The sequence below is a fragment of the Ruditapes philippinarum genome, unplaced genomic scaffold (genome assembly GCF_026571515.1).
Source record: "Ruditapes philippinarum isolate M1 unplaced genomic scaffold, ASM2657151v2 ctg2490_1_1_1_1, whole genome shotgun sequence".
NCBI classification, from domain to species: Eukaryota; Metazoa; Mollusca; class Bivalvia; order Venerida; family Veneridae; genus Ruditapes; species Ruditapes philippinarum.
Window position 1 is genome coordinate 42,865 of NW_026859887.1, and position 6,478 is coordinate 49,342.

Here is a 6,478-nt window from a genome sequence, read left to right on the forward strand (position 1 = left end):
TAAGCGCGCGCACACACACACGCACGCACACACATGGTATACGCGTCTAGTTAAATTTTCAGATACTTAAGATCTGTTAACCATGCCTTCTCCTTCACATTATGTTACCATGCATCTTCCTACATATTAGTTTACGTTGCTTTAATGATGTATTACATTTTGTCAAGCACATGTAGATCTGATTTCCACAGTTTTGCCTTCATCAGATGTAGGATTTCATGATATTTATGGTCAGTCCATAATTTTATAGATTTTTTATTTGTAAAGTCATAGACATTTATATGAAAATAGTAGTTGTATTAAAATTCAAAACCACAGGTCAATAATAATAAGATTACTGATTATATTATTAAATATAACAGTATGTTATATTCAGAATAATTTGATGACTATCAATTTTCACTTTAAACAAAAATTTAAAAGTCATCATACGGTGATGAAACTTACCTAATTACCTTTGTTGATACAAACATTGAATCAATAAAAACAACTTGTCTTTAGCAGCGGAATTTTATATACATCATATTTAGTCATCATTACTTTTATTGTCTAACATCTATATGATTATTATACTAATAGTATTCATAATTTTTGTTGATGGAAGTATGTGAGTTGGTAGAGGAAGGAATAATTTACAATGGCAGCGGCTAGCAGTATAAACTAGTATTGTTTGACAAAAGTGCTGGCTGTACGGGAGTCACATACGACAAGCATATACTCGCTGTTGAGGCTAGCCGTACAGCATTTTAAAAATGAGTTGCCTAAAACAATAATACGCAAGCTTGTTTTTCTAAAAGAAGATTTTATTGAATATCATATACAATTTACAGTTGGTATATTAATTTTTAGTGTTTGATGATCAGAAGATTTTTTTCCTTCTGAAAATCATGGCGTGAATGAATAGTTTAAGTCTGTGTGAAAACGCAAAGAGAAATAGACTGAAAATTATTAAATCATTTCTATGGACAATATTGATGTAAAACATTTGTAATCAAACATGTGGGTCAATTTCCAGCTGTAGTTGGATTATGACAAAGTATTTTTAATAATTTAACTTTTAGCTACTTGAAAATTTCATGCCGGATGTTTGCTTACCATTACATTTTGCATAAGAGCTCTATAATTGACATTAAAGTCCACGGGCCAATTTATTTCTGATAGATCTTTCGGATATCTTGTTATAATATAAATTATGGCTGAACATCATCATAGAATTATTAAGAAACAATATAAATTTTATATATGTTAATTCTTTGTAAAAATGTAAGAAGACTTGCAAGTTACTGACTTCATCATTACATTTATTTATTATTGAAAAAATACAGAACGGCTAGGCTCAACAGTGCGTATAGGGTAGACGTACCAAAATATATTGTTACAGTCATGACGGCTTTCCCATTGCTGTCAACAAACTTTAACCTTGTTCATAACTTTTTCAGATCTTGGTGTATTGTCCTCATACTTGGTCACAACAACCCTTCAAGTAGACCAGACTAAACTTGACCTTCATGTTAACATTCAAGGTAAAATGTCTAAATTTTGCTTGATTTTTTGCTATAAGTGGCTACAACTCTGTTTTTTTTAATTAATGTCTTCAAACTTGAACCCAACAGTCTTTCATGATAGAACCTGATTCACTCATAAATGTCCTTGAAGCTTTTGTGAAGAATGATACAAACCCAGGACAATTTCATTTACTTGTTTTGCAACTTCTGAGAAATGGATGTAAAAGATAGTTGTTTTCTTAAAATTTCAGGACAGTATAGTAGATTGTAAAGACATATAGTACACACTGTATATACACTATAATTACTATACTAGACCTGTCCCATGACTTGGTACATGACTGTAAATAAAGAATGTATTTACTATTTTATTATATCATAGATTTGGTTTAAAAATCTTTGTACTTGGGTAATTTTGAACAAATTGTTTCTTAAATTATTTATTTGATATGAACTAACATAATTATTAGGATACTATACATGTATGTATATCTCATAATAATTATATTTTATCTTTTCAGAAGGTAGGCCTACATGTCAGATTTGTGAATGTGAAGGGCAGGATATAGATTTTAAGGATGCTTTAGGGTCAATGAGGATGGAATCAAGAGAGATAAAGGCTAAAATGTGAGACTGTCAATCTGACTAACCTTGAAGTGAATAAATGGAAAAATGTTTCTTTCAACAGCATGGGCATTTAAGGAAGAGGTACATTATTATTTAGAAGTATTTGTATATGATATTTCTTAATAATTATATTCTTAATAATTATATTCTAATAGCTTTTTTATTCTTGACTTGTTTAAAGGCCGACACAGGACAGTTTATTTTAAGTCAGTGAGCTTCTGTCACTGGATAGTCTATTGTCACAAAAAGCCAAATTAATAAATAAAAAATTACAGTGTATTTAAACTACATCTTATACTAGCAATTAGGAACAAAAGTAGGTAGCAAGAAGAATTGTGACAAGGAATTCAGCTTTCCTTTCCTTTTCACCTCGAGACAATTCACATTAAAATATTGAATATTCACAGTAAGCTGTCTGACATATATGATAATCTTATCTTGACTTAGCTGTCTATAGTTTATCAGAATCACTCACATTTATAAATTTAAATAATTTTGTAAAAATTGCTGCTTAGCAAATAGATAAAATTACTTGGGGTGTCTGTGGCAGATTGGTTTAGTTTCTTGACATTAAACCAACTGCCTTTCACTGCTGTAGGTTTGAGCTCTGCAAAGGTTTATGGATTCTTTCATGTGAGAAAGCTATCCAGCTCATTTATGGAACATTGATGATTGTACTCGGGTGCTGTTTAGTGCTTGAAATCATACACAACATAGGGGCACCTGAGGTCTTCCTCAACCAGTAAAGCTGGAAATTGGGCATATAACATGTGCTTTAAAGTGCCCCGCCACCACCCTCCCCACCCTTCGAAAAAATGAAATTTTAATTCTGCAAGTCACTTTTCAGGAAACAGGGGCGCTTGTATGAAAGGACAGTAATAGCAGGAGTGATGAGGGAAGATAGATGTGGCTTAATGTCGGAAACACTAGAGAAATCGATACCGGTTTTTGAGTTTTTCAAAACTGAAAAGAAATTGGAATACCAGTGGACTGCCTGCCCTTTGCAATGGTGGATAATAGGATAATGAGTTCTTAGATGTGATGTCGAAAGCCTCATGAATATAGTACATTGACTTAATCTAATTAGAAAAAGAAATGACATTCAGGAGAAAACTAGTCACCAGTCTTTCACTAAAAATGTGAGATAACTTTCCAATATTTGAAATATCACAATATGTATAGAACTATAATGAGCCACTTGAAATATGTATGAACAGAACTTTATAAACTTCAAGGTGAGAGTTTATCACAAAGAACATGAGATAACCTATGATTGAACAGAACCACATTTGTATATAGAGATGCCAGTTCATCACCAAGAAGATGAGCTAACTTATCAATGTTTGAAATTTGTTTGTACAGAAAAATATCAAGTGCAAGTTTCTTTTATTAAGAACAGACATATTGATTACTAATAGATAACTTACAATATTTACAAACATTTATACTACCACACCCATTTAAAATATTTCAGCTTAGAGTGTATTATCCAAAATACATGTATTGTTATAATGTACTTATAGTATGTTTATTAATATATTTATTGTATAGTTTTGATTTTACTAGATTTTAAAAACATTTAGATTTTTACTAGATCTTGAAAATATTTTTTCCATGCTCTTTCATTTAATTTTGAATAATGAATGATTTATTACCAATGAATACCTATAATAAGTATAGAATTAAAATTGATAATGTATTCTATCTTAAACTAATCTAAAAGTACAAAAGTAATGTTTAAACGTAATAATAAAGAGAAAATGGCCCCACTGGCCTGGGGTTTGATACCACAACTCTCAGGTATAAAGATACTCAAGTATGTTATATATAATAGGATGTTTTTATGCTCCCCGAAAAAAATTTCGGGGGAGCATATAGTCGGCGCCTTGTCCGTCCGTCCGTCTGTCCGTCCGTTTTCTTGTCCGGAGCATAACTTGAAAACCCTTGGAGATAATTTGTTTAAACTTCATACAGTGGTAGAGGGCGTTGAGGGGGAGTGCAGTGTCAAAGAACCATAACTCTATTTTGCCCGATTTTTGAATAATCTCCCCTTATAGAAAAATCTTGTCCGGGGCATATAACTCTAGAGATATCAACATGAAACTTTGTAGGTGAATAGATCTCAATGGGTAGATGTGCAGTGCATAAGAACAATAACTCTTTTTGTCCTAATTTTGGAGTTATTGCCCTTTGTTAATTTTAACACTGAACTTTGTCCGGAACATCTAAAATTATACGAGATATCAAGATGAAACATTGTAGGCAGATAGATTTCATTGAGTAGAAGTGCAGTGCAAAAAACCGTAACTCTGTTAAGCCTCATTTTTTAAATATCTCCCCTTTTAGAAAAATCTTGTACTGGACATAGCTGTAAAACTATAAGAGATATTAACATGAAACTTTGTAGGTAGATGTATCTCAATGGGTAGATGTGCAGTGCACGAAAATCATAACTCTGCCTTGCCTAATTCTGGAGTTATTGCCCTTTGTTTATTTTTACTTTTTGAAGTTGTCCGGAACATAACTCGGAAACCATAAGAGATATCAACAAGGAACTTTGTAAGTTGATAGATTACAGTGATTAGAAATGCAGTGCAAAGAACAGTAACTCTGCCTTTCCTAATTTTGGAATTATTGCACTTTTGAACTTTTTCCAGGGACATAACTCTGAAACTACAAGAGGTGTACTTTCCTGTGTCCAAAACCTATTCGGGGAGCATCACCCGGCTCAAACCGGGCTCTTGTTTTTATCTTGAAGCAGCATACATCCAGGTTATCGTTATTTTTCATGATAATTTTGAAAATGTATTTCAAAGTAAAATACTGTGAAGTTAACAAAGAAAGTTATGACTATTGTACATATTGCTAATGACACAATCCATAAAATTTACCAAAAAGACCCCCAAAATATGCAAAAATAGCCCGAGGTTAGTCACACAGTAGAAATATGGTGATCATTTGAATGTTGCAAAATCGGTCATTAATGGCACATAATGTAAGGTTTTTATTGCACTTTTTATACCCCAAAAAACGAAGTTTGGGGGGTTATATAGGAGTCACCCGGTGGTCGGTCGGTCGGTCCAGACGTCCGTTGCATTTTCCTTGTCCGGATCATAACTTGAAGACTAATGGTTGGAATTCAATATAACTACATACAATGGCCAAGCACATTGAGAGGAAGTGCAGTGCACAAGAACCATAACTCTATCTTGACTAATTACAGAGTTATTGCCCTTTGTTACTTTTCCTTGTCCGGGGCATAACTTGAAAACAACTGGTTGGAATTCAAAAAACTTCATACAATTGTCAAACACAATAAGGGGAAGTGCAGTGCACAAGAACCATAACTCTATCTAAAGTAATTACAGAGTTATTGCCCTTTGTTACTTTTCCATTGATTTTTTTGTCCGGACCATAACTTGAAGACTAATGGTTGGAATTCAATATAACTACATACAATGGTCAAGCACATTGAGAGGAAGTGCAGTGCATAAGAACAATAACTCTATCTTGACTAATTACAGAGTTATTGGCCTTTGTTACTTTTCCTTGTCCGGGGCATAACTTGAAAACTACTTGTTGGAATTCAAAACAACTTCATACAATTGTCAAACACAATAAGGGGAAGTGCAGTGCACAAGAACCATAACTCTATCTAAAGTAATTACAGAGTTTTTGCCCTTTGTTACTATTCCATTGCCTTTTTTGTCCGGACCATAACTTGAAGACTAATGGTTGGAATTCAATATAATTTCATACAATGGTCAAGCACATTGAGAGAAAGTGCAGTGCACAAGAACCATAACTCCATCTTGACTTATTACAGAATTATTGCCCTTTGTTACTTTTCCTTGTCCGGGGCATAACTTGAAAACTACTGTTTGGAATTCAATACAACTTCATACAGTTGTCAAGGACATTAAAAGGAAGTGCAGTGCACAAGAGCCATAACTCCATTTTGACAAAATACAGAGTTACTGCCCTTTGATACTTTTCCTTGTCAGGAGCATAACTTAAAACGTACTCGTTGGAATTCAAAACAACTTCATACAATGGTCAAGCACAATAAGAGGAAGTGCAGTGCACAAGAGCCATAACTCCATTTTGACAAAATACAGAGTTACTGCCCTTTGATACTTTTCCTTGTCAGGAGCATAACTTAAAACGTACTGGTTGGAATTCAAAACAACTTCATACAATGGTCAAGCACAATAAGAGGAAGTGCAGTGCACAAGAACTATAACTCTATCTTCAGTATTTATAGAGTTATTGCCCTTTGTTCCTTTTCTTTGTCATTCTGGACTTATTACAGAGTAATTCAATTAAACTTCATCAATGGCCAACCA

At 33.2% G+C, this 6,478-nt stretch overlaps 1 long non-coding RNA gene across 1 annotated transcript; it reads left to right on the forward strand.

Moving 5' to 3' along the window:
* The first annotated feature begins 293 nt into the window (after positions 1–293).
* LOC132758202 (uncharacterized) lies at positions 294–3,789 on the forward strand. The gene is made up of 3 exons (XR_009629547.1): positions 294–1,523; positions 2,027–2,213; positions 2,980–3,789. It is a non-coding gene; the product is annotated as an uncharacterized LOC132758202 (long non-coding RNA).
* Positions 3,790–6,478: the final 2,689 nt, after the last annotated feature.